The following is a 17,500-nucleotide window of genomic DNA, read 5'->3' as shown; positions in this document are numbered from 1 at the left end:
CGGATAGTTCAGACCTTGAAGGGATGCAAGATTCTGTGTTGATTTTCACATCTCTTGAGAAAAAGATGACACAATGTGCTCTGTTTCAGAAACAGAAACTTTTATTTGTGTTATAATAAACAGTATATCAAAAGGATGGAGAAAAAGGTCATATTTAACACAACTGACGTCTAACAATATTACTGTAATGTTCATCATGTAAATGGAATTATCAAACATTTTATTTTGAGATCTCATTTTAATGTCCATGTTTAAACATTCCGACATCCAAACTATTTCTTTTGATCTCAGATATGCTACAATTGAACAATGTCAACACAATTGTGATTTTTAGTAACTCATTTTGTTATCTTCAGAACCACTCATTTAAATCTTCAGAACAATACAAACATGTACAGTATGTCCATATAAAACTTCAGGCCCACAGTATAAACTACAGAATTTGATTTGTGTGCACCCATGTCCACCTGTAACGTTGGTGTACACATATGGGCCTGTTTTTCCATTACACATTCTAACTTCTCTAAACCTCCTTAACTGATTCTCTTGTTGCTGAGTTTGTCTAAGTAAACTTTAGGTAAATTTTAGTTAGGTTGAATACATTTTCATATAAAAGAAATATACAGAACTGCATGTGTGTGTGTGTGTGTGTGTGTGTGTGTGTGTGTGTGTGTGTGTGCGCGCGTCTATCCGTTATGTATGGGTGGGCGTTGTGTGCCTGTGTGAAACTTGTTTACATCAATTGGAGGATACTTTGTCTCTTCTCATTTCAACTTTTCCAAGACTGCTTCAAAAACAGCAGGGTTAACCTGGACATGCCTGCTGTTTATCTTTTCTGGAGAGCATGTTTCTCTTTGTAGCTAACAGATTTGTATTTTTCCTTCATTTTGTGCATTAAGGTGTTGTGGAAAAGAAGGGTCTTTCTGACACGTGAAGGAAGTCTGTGCATCTCTGCCTCACTCTGAATCATTGATCTTGGAGAGCTTTTTGACTGTGATTCCAACTTCTTATTTAACCTCTGAAAGCGCTTTCTGTGTCTTTCATTTTTCCTCTGTAATTCTTTGACCTTCTGTTCTAACTTCTGTATTTTTCTGTATTTATTGGTTCTACATTCTCTCTTCCTCATCTTGTAGTCAGTGTGTACATGCACTTGTGGTGAATGATCACCTTCACTAGAAGTGCTAGGTGGTGAGGAAGCCCTCAAAAATGCTTCCATCTCTTCCTGTGTCTTTTCTGTCTTTTCCTCCATTCTTTTTTGACATTTCTTTGCTCTCTGTCAGATAATTCTTTGATACTTTTCAGCTTCCCTTCTTCCCTCCGTTTCTGATTTCGTTCTCTTTCCTTTCTTAAGTATTCTTGGTACCTCTCTGGGTCCTCCCTCAATCTTTGTCTGTATTTTCTCACTCTGTCAGCTCTACTTTCATCTTTCCGTCTAGGCATGTTGGCAATTCCTCTCTGACCGTAGCTATCTCTACAAATTAACCATAGATATTTATATTATTAGTGTGTGCCTGCCATGTCTACACTTAACAATGACATTTACAATGATACTGATAAGTGCTGTTATGTCAATCATATAAAGCAATCAGTCAAAGTCCCGCTAAATTAGCACAGAAAGTTTTCCTAGAGGCCAGAGGTAGAACCATATAGCCTTCATTCATCTCAATAATGAGTCATTTAACCATCTAAGCTATAAGAATTGATTAAATTAATCTGGCATAGTTCATTTTATTTTAGTCCTAGTCAAATCACATAAAACATTACAGAAATATGACTGACAAATTATTTGTACTGAAAAAGAATATATGTGCACTTGAATGTTTCTTTTTATTTATCAAAATAAAGAAATGTGTAATTTTGTCACTACTGAAACATTCACGTCACAACCGAAATGTCAACACGTTTCGGTTGTGACTGTTTCGGTAGTGACGATATAAGCTAATTGTGATCCTAGCACTAAGATGCTAGTCAGTATGTAGTTAGCTAGCACAGTTCTGGACATTGAAACATGACTAAAACCTAAATGACCAGTAGAAACACTCAAAAAAACTTATTTAAGAGTTGAAAATGTGTGATCGGTAGTGACATTCATAAATGTCACACACTGATTTCCAAAATTTCGATCACATTTACTTCAAAACGGTAGGACTGATCTACTCACCATGCCACCATGAGGGAGAGAGGCGCAGACAAACTTCCTGGTCCAAAATGGAGGGGAGTGGCTTAAAGCAGTATCATATTATTGACCAAACTGTACAATGTTTCGGTAGTGACGTGAAAATATGGGACAGCTATTTTTACATGATTATTCATGATTTTTCCTGAAAATATTCAATAAATATATATTTTTGCTTTTAATTACTAAAAGTATTCAAAAAGATACTTCTAAAAACAATGATAAAACATTTTTAAAAAAATATTTCATATTTTTTTTTCTATGGTGAAATTTAGACCTTAGGGTTTGGGACAACCACCTTTCAATAGAAAGCACCATATAAATGATGATATTTTATATATAAAGCTTGCAGCTACCTCAAATATTACTTTGGGTTTTGATTGCTATTTGCTTATATCTTTTTATTATCAAACATTTTCCTACATTAATGCTTTTTAAATTAGTTTTTTGGTTCCGGGACAGCAATTTGCACGAATTCGGTAGAATCGCCCATATATGTTATACGTGACTCATGGACAAGGGGAAATGCCATTAACTCCGCATCACGCAGCGGCAACTTTCTTAATATCGGTATTTCTCCACATTACTTGATCCAAATTCTGTAATTTTTGCTGTATAAATGTTGTACAAAAATGTAGTTTCGTATCAAAGTGGAATGGTTGTTGGCATAAGTCAGCGGCGTTATGTGTTTGAGCACATAATTGACGTTTTGTTTACATGTGTTCAATGGAAGTCAATGGAAGCCGGTAATCGGTCAATGGTGGCGTCCAAAGAATATTATGCCGGATAGCGAGACAGCGGTAACAATTAGGGCTATTTGGCGACGCAACACAAAATGCTAGTCTACCTATGTTAACGTGGTATGAAATGTAGGCCTAGACAACCATAGCAATGTTTATACCGTTCAGGCCTATCAATCTGTGCCCTTGGTAGTAGCCCTAGCCTACAGTGTCGACGACGTCTCTCTTGATTAGGCTACCTTCAGTTCACGAAATCGAAATCACTTCACCTCTGTAATTAATTACAACCTTACATTCAACGTACAATGACAATGTACATTCAACTCACCTGCTTATAAAACGTTTAAAACATTTGTAAACACAACCGCTCTCTGTTCCTTGCTAAATGGTTCCTTCCTTGCTAACATTTACTTTCGTTTTCATTTGTTCCGCGTTCGTCACGTGCGGAACGCTACGTCTTCAGTCATGTGGTAGGCTACAGCTGGCCGCCTGGGCTAGGCGAGACGCATCGCATCACATAGCCTTCCAAGAATGACTAACTATGGTGGCCATTTCCATAACACCAAAAAGGAGGACATGGTGGGGCATTTAATGAGTCAAGAATAGTTATCGTAACGCCTCCAATTATCACCACTTTCGTTCGAAAATTCTAAAAGAACGATGTTTTTCAATAGCCTACTTTAAAATAACATTTTATAAATGAACCTTACATTTTTCAGTAGCCATATGTGTGCAAATTTGAACAAAATCTGTTTTGGTTCTTAACGGGAGCATTTACCGCCTGAAATATAATTTTATTTACCACGCACGGAGGTTAGTGCTGGCCTGAAGGGTCGCCTAGACCGAGAATTCTCGTCATGAAATTAAAATTCCACTGACTGGAGCTCCAAGCGGATGTGTACACGCAGCCTTACAATACTGTTTACAGCTCTTCGAGTCACGGTAAAATGTCATTTTTGGTACATAGCTAATTAAGATACACCTATGGTGTGGGTGCTTGTGTTTCTTAAGGAATCCGCCGTCTTGGTTTGTTTAGAAATGCATATTAGGCTAAGTGACATATAGGCCTACACACAAGACGGCAGAAATAGGGTAGATAGACTGAGTACAGTTGAGACACTTTTTGCCCACACAAAATCAAACAAAAAATAGATACTGAAAAGAAGTGATTTTCCACACAACATTCCACATGCTATTAGCTTGTAGACTAATATTATAAATCAATAATACCCATAAGTAGTTTATATTTTCTACAATTAGCTCATAAACATAAGGTGCATTTTTTGTCTTGACTGTGTCTCAACTGTACCCTATAGAGTACAGTTGAGACACCTACCTGAGACCCATCTTTAATGATGTATAGTTAACTAACCGTTAGTTGGAAAGTTGAATAAATAAAAACATAGCAATTGCAAAGTGTTTGTAGTTCAAATTCATTTATTTCATTTAAATTAGCGTTGGTTAAAAGGAATACATCATGAACAAAATGTGACACAGGAACAGATAGCGAACAGTAGCATAGTCAAAGTCAAAGTCAAAGTCAGCTTTATTGTCAATTTCTTCACATGTTCCAGACATACAAAGAGATCGAAATTACGTTTCTCACTATCCCACGGTGAAGACAAGACATATTTTTCCAATTTAAGTCCACAGACAAACATAACATTCAAGTAAACAAAAAAGTAAGTAAATAAGTAAATAAGAGGGCACATATAATAATGAAAAAATAAGAGCAGCAAAATTTGGTTGAAATTGTGCATAGACAGTCAATAAAATACTAGTGCAAAGTCAGGCCAATAAAAGGCTTGGGTAGTTCTGTTTGACCTAAGTAAGAAAGAAAGTGGCATAGTGGTGCAAGTTATGTAAGAGCAGCAGAAGTGTTGTGTTTTCAGGACAACAACACCAAGTTGTAAAGTGTACAAGTGTGCAAGTGTGCAAGTGGAGTAGTGCAGGCGGCCATTGTGGGTCCAATGTCCAGGATGTTATGTAGCTGAGGGTGGAGGGGGGAGAGGAGGGAGAGAGTTCAGCATCCTTACAGCTTGGTGTATGAAGCTGTTGGTGAGTCTGGTAGTGCGGGAGCGCAGGCTTCTGTACCTCTTCCCAGAGGGCAGTAGATCAAACAGATTGTGAGCGGGGTGACTTGCATCACTCACAATTTTGGTCGCCTTGCGGGTGAGGTGGGTGGTGTAAATGTCCTTCAGGGAGGGGAGTGAAGCACCAATAATCCTTCCAGCTGTGTTCACTATGCGCTGCAGGGCTTTCCTGTTGTATTCAGTGCAGCTTCCGCCCCACACAGCGATACAGCTGGAGAGGATGCTCTCAATGGTGCCTCGGTAGAATGTGGTCATGATGGCTGGTGGAGCACTTGCTCGCCTGAGTTTCCGCAGGAAGTACAGGCGGCGCTGAGCTCTCTTCGCCAGTGATGCAGTGTTGGTGGTCCAGGAGAGGTCTTCACTGATGTGCACCCCCAGGAATTTGGTGCTGCTCGCTCTCTCCACCACAGCACCGTCGATGGTCAGTGGCAGGTGTTGGGTGTGACCTCTCCGGAAGTCAACAACAATCTCTTTGGTCTTGCTGACGTTCAGCAGGAGGTTGTTGTCCCTGCACCACGTGGTCAGATGGTCGACCTCCAACCTGTATTGAGTCTCGTCGCCCTTGGTGATGAGACCCACCAGAGTTGTGTCGTCAGCAAATTTCACTATGTGATTGTTGCTGTAGGTTGCAGTGCAGTCATGCGTCAGTAGGGTGAAGAGCAGCGGACTGAGCACGCAGCCTTGGGGGGCCCCTGTGCTCAGTGTGATGCTGCTTGAGGTATTGTTGCCAACACGTACTACTTGGGGCCTCTGACAGAGGAAGTCCAGTAGCCAGTTGCAGAGGTAGGTACTGAGTCCCAGTTTGTCAAGTTTGCAGATGAGTTGTTGTGGTATTATGGTGTTGAATGCAGAACTGAAGTCTATAAACAGCAATCTCACATATGAGTCTCTTTTTTCCAGGTGGGTGAGGGCTGGGTGGAGGGCAGAGCAGATTGCATCCTCTGTAGACCGCTTGGCTCGGTATGCAAACTGGAAGGGGTCCAGGGTGGGGGGGAGAATGGCTTTGATATGTGACATGACAAGCCGCTCAAAGCACTTCATGATGATGGGTGTCAGTGCCACAGGGCGGTAGTCATTGAAGCAGGATGGAGCAGTTTTCTTCGGCACAGGTATGATGGTGGCAGCTTTGAAACATGATGGGACGATGGCTTGCTTCAGGGAAGTGTTAAAGATGTCTGTGAAGACATCCTTAAGCTCCCCTGCGCAGTCCTTCAGCGCACGACCTGGGATGTTGTCTGGACCTGTTGCCTTACGGGTGTTGATAGCAGCAAGTGTCCTCTTCACGCTGTCGGCAGAGAGGCACAGGGGCTGCTCATGTAGAGGGGGATGGGTCTTCTGTGGGCAGGTGCTGTTTTGTGCTTCAAAGCGAGCAAAGAAGCGGTTCAGGTTGTTGAGCAGAGGGATGTTGCTCTCACAGCTCTGTGGCGCGGGCTTGTAGTCCGTGAGGGCCTGAATGCCCTGCCATAGGCTTTGTGCATTCCTGCTGTCTTTGAAGTGGGTGGTTATCTTGTGAGTGTATTCCTTTTTTGCTTCCTTGATGCCACGGGACAGGTTGGCTCTCGCTGTTTTCATGCCAGCTTCATCCCCAGCTCTGTAGGCTTTGTCTCTGGCCCTCAGCAGCCTGAGGACATCCCCTGTCAGCCATGGCTTCCAGTTAGCCCGAGTGATGATGTCTTTTGTGTGGGTCACATCATCGATGCACTTGGTGATGTAAGAGGTTACAGTGTCTGTATACTCCTCTATGTCTGTCCGGTTGTTGTAAGTGGCTGCCTGCTTAAACATTTCCCAGTCTGTTGTGTCAAAGCAGTCTTGAAGAGCATCGGAGGCTCCCTCAGGCCACACTTTTACCTGCTTACGAACCGGTTTGTTCGCTTTTACCCTTTGTCTGTATGCGGGCATTAGCATAACAGTGATATGGTCTGAAAGTCCAATGTGGGGGAGGGGGGTGGCTTTGTATGCTCCTTTGTGTGTAGTGTAGACCAGGTCCAGGATGTTATCTCCTCTTGTTGGAAAATCAACATGCTGGTGTAGCTTTGGAAGTACAGTTTTGAGATCAGCATGGTTAAAATCTCCAGTGAAGATGGTGAAACCGTCTGGGTGTGCCGTCTGTTGTTCACTGACAGCCTGGTACAGTTCACTAAGAGCCGCGTTCTTATCGCTGTTGTTGTTGGTAGGCGGGATGTATACTGCGACTAGCAGAATCGCAGTAATTTCCCTTGGCAGGTAAAAAGGACGGCACTTTATGATCATAAACTCTGCCAGTGGTGAGCAGTGTTTGCATACTACTACAGTGTCCCGGCACCATTCGTCACGGATGTAAACACAGATTCCTCCTCCTCGTGATTTACCTCCCTTTACAATGGCCCTGTCTGCTCGATAGCATGCTAGCTGCTCCAGTTGTACAGCAGAGTCCGGAATGTTGTCATTTAACCAAGTCTCAGTGAAGACGAGCACACAGCAGTTACTTACTGTCCGGTTCGTTGATCTCAGCAGTCGTATGTGATCCATTTTGTTGTCCAGTGATCGTACATTTGCCAGGAGAATGGATGGTATGGCTGGACGAGTTGGGCTGGCCGCTAGCCTGGCCCGGACGCCTCCGCGCTTGCCCCTCTTCTGCTTCCTCGCACACCGCTTCCGACGCTTTCTTTCCGGGGGATGAGTAGCAGGCGAGTCCGGTGTTGTTGCAGGCCGGAGTAGTCCGAGTTCCTTTAGCGTCTCTGTTGCAAAGTCCAGAACGCTGCAAAACTTGCTTTTGCAGATGTCAATTAAAAACTGCCTGCTGTACTTGTAGTACAGCATAGCCTACGAATGGAATGTTCAAGTAGCCTAACACAATCCAATGTGTCATTCTAATGTGTCAGAATAATGTTTGTAATGATACCAGTTACGTTTAACAGCTATTCATTGTCGAAGGTGCATGGTGAAGTGAAATTCTTACTTTGGAAAAAAAAACATTTGCGATATCCTTGGATGGGAGATAGCCTACTTGTGTTGTTCAAATTTTCCATGATCAAAGAGGGCAATAATAAGCATGTGCATAGCAAAAATCACAATTTGTGCTTGCTGTGCAAGCAAGATATTTAATGTTGTCTCAACTGTAGCCTACACATGTCTCAACTGTACTCAGTCTACGACGGTAATAGGGGGAATTTCGATACAGGGCTCTGGTGTACTCCCAACTGCAATACAATGTTGTCCATGATAAGTATGGGATCATAATACAGTGATTCTGAAAAAGGCCTACTACGGACGTATGGCCACCCTAGGGATGCCCATTCACGTCGGGTAAATACGGTGTTCTATGCATTAGCCCACACACTTTATAACTAAAGTTTTCGCGACAACATGGGGCTCATGCGCAACAATGTTTAGGTTACATAATTTCCCTGCCTGCTAGCCTGACGTAGTCATAGTCACTTATAGTCAGAATAGAGCATCACAGTCCCGCCCCTCCTCCGAGAGAGCTTAGTTTCCGGAAGTAAATTTCCCATTCATTTCTCCCATTGACGTTTTGGAAAAATCCGTATCTAAAGAGTTTTAGAGCATGTCTTAGGCTAATCAGCTACGGAGTAACTCATAAGCATACAACATATCATTTCGAGTGAAAAAACGAAGAGAAAGTCCAAAAAAAGTCAAAGGTACAAGACTGTGTACATATTTTCATTTCTGAGCGAAGGAACTACTCAATCCCATAAACCACCGCGCCTCACTGAATAATATATAAGCAATGCACCATAGACTGTATATATAGAACTGGACAGTGTGGCTGCATTCTACAGTGTTCTATGGAATTGAAGCCGCCGAGGCGACGCCATCTTGGAAAATTTGGAGCCAATTTGAAGTGCGGCTGCGCAGCAAAAGTTGAAGCATGCGCAGTGAAGAGGAGTCGCGGTCAGGCACGCCCACTCAGTTGCCACTCAGCGAGTTAAACACGCCCCTTGTCAAGTGAAACCCGCCCCCTTCTCCTTTCCACAACGCAGGTCGACTCGGCGCCGAAGGCTAGCTGGCTGGATGAATTTTACGGCTGTGACTGAGTTAGCTAAACAGTACAAACAACAATCGGTTTGTTCTTGTCTGGTAAGTGTTGCGTATCAACTGAAACGTTTTTTTTGTCTATTGGTGTTCTTAAATACGTCTAAGAGAGCTTATTATGTTGATTATAGACTGACAATTTAGTATGGTGAATACTAATGAGCTAACAACAGAAATGCGGACAGCGAATTACATGCTAACGTTAGCAGCTACATTAACGTTACCGGGAGGCTAAGTTAGTCATTGAAGTGAAGATTAGCACACAGCTCCCTTAACAGTCGATGCATGATATACTTGGTTTTATTAGTTGTTGCTGTTTTCAAATATCATGTATGCCATCTCAACATGGAGTAACCATTGACTGTACATGGGGATTAATAACACTAGACAGTCAGTACAGTATATGATGTGATAAAGCAACGGTATGATGTGATAAAGCAACGCAAGTTAACGTTAATGTAATGTGAAGCATGGACCTCATCAACCTCGTGTTAATGTAACTACTAGCCATTTTTTCTAACGTTAACGACACCTCTGTTAGAGCTACTTCTGTGACGGTAGGTCGGTAGCATAGACTGTAAAAAATAGATCGGTAGGTCAGTAGTTGTAGACCGCATAAGTGAATGATCGATAAATGAAACGCCTGCATTAAACACTAGCTGCTACGCCAAGAACCAGTCACTTCCCAGGGATATCGGTGAACATTTGAGAAAGACCTTAGTTTGTCATCTAACGTCCATGATCAGTCATACTGATAACGTTATTTTTCAAGCTGACGCAAGTTAATAACATTCACACCGCATATTTAAATGTGTAGTTAACATTATAGGTAGGCTGTGAAGTTTATTGCACACATATATTTAATTAATTGGTATTACTAGTGGTGTTGAGTGCCTGATTAGATGCTTTGTAATGTTGTAAAATTGTCTGACTAACTTTATTGTAACTTTCCTTTTTGCAGGTAAGATATGGGTGATGACTGAATGTACTGGAGGTGGCGGCAAGGTGGTCTCCATGGTCTACATTAGTCTGCAAGCAAGGGAATGCCTACGTGAAGATGTTTGGCTGGGGTGGTCTGAGGTGGCATGTCCTCCCCCTTTCTCCAAGTACCCTGACATCCATCTCCCTGACATCATCACCCACCGTCACTGGATCAACCTGAAGCCCCTTATACATGGGACATGGCACAGCACCACTACGTTCTGAAAACACATGACTTTCAATAACTTGCATGGCACCAAGAAAGGTCTGCCTCTGCTCTGAACCTTCTGTTAATGTGACATCATTTATACTTGAGGCTGTACACATCCCTTTGTTTCTATTTTCTTTATTAATGTCACCCAAACTTCAACTTTCTGTATGCCCCTGAACTCACACAAATTGTAAATTGCAATGCGCCATTTAACTAGTGGTGTAGTCGAGTTAGTTAGTTGTAGTGGTGGGTATACTGTGAGCAACCCCAAATGTTATTAAATACATATCCTTGCCTATTTTAAATGGGTTTACTGTGTAGTCCTGTGTATCACGTAGACTATACCACGGTCATTTAACTGCCTTGGTATTTAAGTCAGAGGCCATTGCTTAGTACTTAACTGTAGCCTACACAAAGATGTAGATGTTACAAGAATGTTAATATCAGAATAATTATTGGTTGATACTAAATCAATATTGAATGTTTTTTATTTCTTTTGTGTGATCTATCATTCAGAATGCTGCAACATGCCACAATCAGCCAAAGAGGACACATCGTAACTCCTCTCCTAGTTACTCTCCATTGGCTCCCTACAGTAGACAGAATTAAATTTAAATCTCTCACTTTGGCCTATAGGACATTGACTGGATCTGCTCCTTGTTATTTTAATTCAATGATCAAGATATACATCCCCAACCGCCCACTGTGGTCTTCTGATGAACTTCTGTTGTGTCGACCAGTCTTAAACGCTAGGTCAAATTCAAGACTCTTTTCCTCAGTGGTACCATGTTGGTGGAATGAGTTGCCCAGTGCTCTTCGTTCTTGTGATCGTTTTTGGTCTTTTAAGCACTTCTTATACATTATGGTTTGTATGCAGTAGTACTGTTTTATTTTCATTATAGGCTGTTGATTAATTTGACATTGTTTATTATTGATATTCTCCTTAATGTAGTCTTACCATGTTATTGTTATTATATTATTGATTGAATGGGCATTATTATTTATTATTGCTTTCCCCCCTCATTGTTTATTTCATTAGGCTATTGATTGATCCCTGTTTTAAGTATTATATTGTTTTGTATTTGTTAAGGGTAACCATAACCATCATAATGTGGTATTTTCTTATGCACTTGAAACAAAGAATAAAAATGTTTCTTTAAACATAGTACCACTTTAAACACATCACACACTGAACAGCAAAGTAGCTTCCTGATTATGTGTAAAATGTTTAGAGTATCCTGTCCTGATGTAGTAGGTCCATGTTCTCATATTTTTACAGCTGACATGAAGGCTGCAGTATTACATTTTTGATTTATAATGGAGCACCCTCTCTGGTGAAAGACTAGCAAGCCTGTGGTAGAGGCATACGATTACAGACATATTGAGAGGGCCTATCAATGAGTTGTCACAGTTTTCAATTTAGACGTATTATTTTGAAATGATGTACGTCTACGGGAGGATTTCTAATGCAAAATGCTTCTCCAGCAGTGCAATCGCAGGTAACAACGATACCTTAACGCATTTTCAGATACCGCTGTTCTGAGCATACTAAGCAAATTGGCCATTTGTAACTTTGAATCCCTCCTCACGTTAAGCTATGGTCCAATAATGTGTTCACTAAAACACAAGTAATGTTATTTGTCGGGCTGATTCATAAATGGGCATACCGAGGTTGTCGACCTAGCAGGCTAGGTGGCGTTTTTTGCCATTCGCAAAACTAAGCAAGAGTTAACGTTAATGAAACTTTACATCGCCTTCTCCAGTGACAAAGTATATTCAAATGAAGTTGCAACGATGATGGCGGCAATCACTGGTTACGTTAAACCATTTGAAACAAGTAGGACTGTAAATGATGGTGACTATGGCTAACGTCCCTTCGGATCAATATAGCAGAGCCCTTTTACTTTACCTATCAACTGGCTAATGCTAGCATGATGTAGCATGCTATGAGCTAATATACTTAGCATCTACGAAAGAACAGAACATATCTTTTTTCACAAAGAATCTGTCACAACTAACAACGATGTCTCTTACCAGCAACTACACAATGTATGACTATCAATATGTATTTAGTCAGACTGTGATAAGATATAGCCTAATGATAATAACAGCAACACTTATTTAGGTTAGATTATGTGTCGAAATCATAGGGTCGAAATCAGGTGTTAAAATAAGTGAGCGATGACGCGGTAGTGTCTGCAGCCAGCTGTCAATCATAGGTGTAAACACGCCCTTTTAGATTTGTTAATATAACATTAAAAAAAATAATTTCAGCGAGAAAAGAAAAATTGTGTGTATTGAAGCATCTTGAAAACTATTTTTTCGAATAAAAAGTTGTTGATACAAAAATAGTTTTAGATGAGAAAAGTGACACGGAAAGTTGGCTACTTGGCCATTGAAATACATGGGGATGGGCGGAGTTACACATTGTACTGCAGCCAGCCACCAGGGGGCTCTGGACTAACGCTCGCATCACTCTTAACAGACGGCACACTGTCCAGTTCTATATATACAGTCTATGCAATGCACGAACCAGCGCGAAATAATTTCCAACCGGTGACAGCACGCGAACCCTTTCCTCCAAACAGTGATTTTTATATAGTGAATGTGCAGTTAATAGCAGTTATTTCAGGAGTAATCTTGCAAATAATCGTGTTTTGGTATTGAATGTTATATTTACCATTGTGTATTTTATATCGTGTGTGTGTGTGTGTGTGTGAAAGCGGTTAACGTTAGCAACATTGTGCAGTGCTTCGTATCTGACTGCCATCCTGATGCATGGACCGGTGCATGGTCTGCTCTTGGACCACCATATTCAGTTTGCTGTGAATTATTACGCAAAATGTTCATTAAATGTACGAAGAAGTATTTCTAGGTTAATGATTGATGATATGACTCGTACAGTATGAAGGCTACACTAGCCTAGCTAATGTTAACTAGCATTACCAATCTCCCTGCAAAACTCACCACACAACTTTGTAGGTCTTGTCCCTCATGCTGGCCCTTACAAAACCCACAAGCTAACCATCGGACACACAACAGTCAATAATGTGACCTGATTTAAAGTGGTTTTCACCCCTTTGGACACTTTTGATTTCGTCCTTGAAACAGTGACATTTTCACGGGGGCATGGACGGTTTGCTAACCATTTTACTGCAGTGTCTAGCTGCTAGCCGGTGGTAGCATCCAGCTTGCATGTGCTATCAGCTAGCTAGCTAGTTCAAAAGTTGAAGTACTTAATGAGATAAAGGGCTTTTTATGCCTCGACTAAGTTGATGTTTCCTATAAACAACAATTCATGTTCATAGAAACAACAAGGTCACTAAAACATAATGTTAGCAGCATTATAATGACATTCTAATGTCTGAAAGGCTAATGATTAGCCAATCGGCTACCTGAAAAGTTAAGTGTTTAAACTAGCATTCAGTATTCTATTTGATGGTGTATTGGCCCTGACTAAGTTCGTGTGATATATAAACCACAATCCTTGTTGATACAAGTACCAATGTTCGTCTAGAAAGTTTTTATTCACATTAAGATTTTCGCCATCTTTGTCAATAATTTTCGCTGATAAAGTTTCAAACTATGATCATAACGGCCTTTCCACCAATCAGAGGCATCCCTGTGGGATTGTTCAGGATTGTGGGTAATGAAGTACTTATCCAAGACATCGCGATTAAAAGACATTTATTTCAAAACAAGGTTAGTGCCCCTTGAATTTTCGCCCTCTATATGACCATATACAATCGCTTAGTACAGCATTAGCTGGTTTTGAGTCTACCATATGCAGTTAAGTTTTTATGGCTTATACCCGAATTGTCAATGGAGAAATTGCATTGAATTCTTACTTCCGGAAACTCCTGTGGGCGGGACTGTGATGCTCTATATGCTCCACCTCAAATGTTGTGGGTGGGACTAAGTTCGGAATGGCACCCAGGCTACCTGCCTGCACAAAGGGTCATCAGATAGGCCTAAACATTTAGGAAAGGCATGACAACTTTAGCATATCGCTCCTCCTCACTGAGGTGCATTGTTCACTACGAAAGCAAAAGCCCTTTATTTCACCCTTACAAATGTCTTACTTTTTACCTTAAAACCCTTTTAAGTAGAAATGTGCATATATAAAGGGTTGATAAATGGAAAAAGCCTTCTGAATATACCCCTTATTTTTTATTTTTTTATTTGCCTTAATATCCACCCTTGATCAAGGAATCCCTGAATTAACATGCTTAAATTGTCCTTAATTACCCACTAAATTACAACAAATAAAGGGACCCCCTTGGCCCCTGACTTGACACCTTAAATGTAAGGGTTTCACGCTCACACCTTAAATGGCATTTTAAGGTAAAATGAAGGCCCTGTTTTACAAATTAAGGACCCCTTAATAAAAAATAAATGGTTTTGGTATGTTTTCAGGGGTATTGTAAGGTAAATTTCATGTTCAAAATCATGTTTCATTGTGGTTATTATGGGGTCAATTGTTCCCTTGACTCTTGGTGGCAGTGGAAGTTCCACTGTGGAACATCATCATTCAGACATTAAAACTGTGTCCACTCATTTATTGAGATAGATTTCAAACATCACATAAGAGGCTGACACAATTAAATTATTGGAAAAGGAACACTCTTGACACCAATCTGAACTCAAGAGCTAAAGTGTAGACTTTTGATTCCCTACAAATAAACCAGGGCAGTGGTAGTGTAACCTAGTGGCAAAGTAACTTGCCTAGCATACAGGAGCCACAGTATTTAACGGCTACCACCGCTGTGCCCTTGAGCAAGGCACTTAACCCTGAGTTGCTCCAGGGAGACTAGCCCCTTTGAGTCACTTTGGATTAGGGATGTAACGGTATGAAAATTTAACCTCACGGTTATAGTGACCAAAATTATCACGGTTTTCAGTATTATCACGGTATTTCTAAAAGTGTGTTCAATATGTTCAGAAAGCACTGATAGGCCTACACAAGCTGAAATAGTTTCAAAAAGTGTTCATGTTTAATTGGCTATGTGCTTGTAGCTTAACTTACCCTACCATAACTTCTATTTCTGTTATTTGGATGCAATGAGTGAGAAGTAAGAGTTCAAAATAAAACTTTAGGCTACTGTATTCTCCTGATAACGTGAGTGGAATGGATTTAATGTGGACGCGAACATAAAAAGACGCAGAGTGGCTACATGATACAGTGCACATTTTGCGGTGAAAAAGTTCCGCCTTTTAAAATCAGGTGTAGCCTAATAAAAATCGTAGTTAAAACCATAAATTAGACAACAGAATCAGTAGGGGACCAGTTTTGTTCCATTGTACCAGGCCTACTGTATGTCAAAAGCAGGCTCGGATGAAGCTGGGAAGGATTAAACACACGGTTTCCACATCGCGGTAATCAACAGTGATAATCATGATGTTTGAAATGAAAACGGTAATTATTATCGTTAACATTTTTATCGCCGTTTACCATTATACCGGTAATCGTTACATCCCTACTTTGGATACAAGTTAGTTAAATACAGAAACATTATCCTACTTGACTATCACAAGTTTCCAAAATTAGGTCTACAGTATACCTTTAACTGTGTTAAATCAGTGTATCGTTAGAATTACTAGCTGATAACCTGTGTATGATGTGGGTCAATAAGGGAATAATGTGTCATAAAAACATGACTATGAATGAGGAAGTGAATTTAGGGTTAAGATCAAAATCATTAAACCCACAATATCTAAAGGCTTAGGCCTATATTTTTACATGGTGAGCACTGCATGTGATTTTTGCATATACCGGTAATCATCCAGATATATAAAACATACATGCAGCATGTACTGTAAATCAAATATCTACTAGGCCTACTTCATCCATTTTCAATTTTAATCACTCCGAAGAGTATGTAGAAGTAGCCTATTCTATACTCTTTGTCACTCAGAACAGTGCTTATGAAAGGTAAACACTACACTCTTGTGGTCATACGTCAGTACTGCATTTCCATATGATTTACAATACATTTACATTTGGCGGACGCGTTTATCCAAAGTGGCTTACATCATTACACCATTTAAGCATTTTAACATTTAAGCTACAGCTACAGCAAAAGAATAACATTTAAGATACAGTGAAGGGGAGATTATAGCCAGGACTTCCACTGCATCTGTCAATACTAGTACTAGAGGATAGGAGTGCCTACATATTGTACTACTCAAAGTATGGTAGGAGGAGAAGTGGTAGAGGAGGAGCTCATTGATCAGCGGGATACTATGTGCTCTTTTTGGTTTATTAAAGACCAGATGGGCCGTAGCGCTCGGGACCATCTGACTCTGCACTCCAAAGAGGTTCCATGAGCTTAACATCTCCATTTGACTGCTGAGATCCTGAAAAAGTTAATTGAGCATAATTGGCTAGTGTTTAGCCTGAGTGTGTTTTAGTATTCACCTTATTCAGGTGGCGGCCATAGTGTGAACCAAAACGAGGCTACAGGGTACACTGACTATATCATTAATGCATTTTCGCCACCTCCTAGCAAATGCACAACAATCCGGTTTGTGTACCCTGTAGCCTCGTTTTGATTTACAATAGCCGCCACCTGAATAAGGCAGATAGTGTAGGCCTATAGCCTGACGTTGTCATACTCAAATTCTAGTCAGAATATGAGTCTGATACTGCTCCATTGGGACGTAATTATGGGGCGTGCTTCAACCGATACAGGGGGGAATGCCTCTGCACTCAATTGGATAGACCTAACCAATCAGAGCAACAAAATAGCTTACCGTGAGGTGTAGGAAGAAAACACACGAACCATTCTTCTGCTCCTATATCCCCTCCGTTTTTAAAATAATTCTGTTGAACAGTGATATGCTACAAACATGTTAAACAGCTGGGAAAGGCTGTCGCAAATCCCTCGAACAGGTGGTCAATCAGAGATTTCAAACGAACGAGGGAACATGTCGCAATGCAACAGCGCTGTTTTCCCTTGATGAAAGTGAAACCACCAGTTTTCGCACATCTCAACTTTGGCCAAAGTTTTCAGAAATAATCGTTTTCAGTGATACAAACTCATTAAATAATATGAATTTTCCATATGGGGTCTTAAAAGTCATGTAGCCACAGCGTTTTTGTTTCAAACATAAGCCTAATCTAAGCGTGCTCAGATGACGTGATAGACCAAGCGCTGTTGCTCACCTGTCCATCATCGTAAAGCCTGATTTGATTGGTCCGCCTGATTTAGGGCGAGCATACTTGCCCCACAATGGAGCAATGCCAGACCGAACTTCCCGTGGGGCG

General features: G+C 40.8%; 1 protein-coding gene across 24 annotated transcripts in view; it reads right to left on the bottom strand.

Moving 5' to 3' along the window:
- LOC121718036 (NACHT, LRR and PYD domains-containing protein 12-like) overlaps positions 1-3,378 on the bottom strand; it is a 135,617-nt gene extending 132,239 nt beyond the window's left edge. For 8 of the 24 annotated variants that reach the window (XM_042102792.1, XM_042102804.1, XM_042102796.1 and 5 more), the window contains exon 1: positions 3,245-3,370. The gene's annotated coding sequence lies outside the window, so the exon portion shown is untranslated. Of the gene's footprint in view, positions 1-3,244 lie in introns of all 24 variants that reach the window. The other 16 variants (XM_042102807.1, XM_042102812.1, XM_042102813.1 and 13 more) reach the window with 6 other exon arrangements.
- Between the last annotated feature and the right edge of the window lie 14,122 nt (positions 3,379-17,500).

Source organism: Alosa sapidissima, chromosome 9 (assembly GCF_018492685.1).
Source record: "Alosa sapidissima isolate fAloSap1 chromosome 9, fAloSap1.pri, whole genome shotgun sequence".
NCBI classification, from domain to species: Eukaryota; Metazoa; Chordata; class Actinopteri; order Clupeiformes; family Clupeidae; genus Alosa; species Alosa sapidissima.
This window is presented reverse-complemented; position numbering and strand designations above follow the sequence as displayed.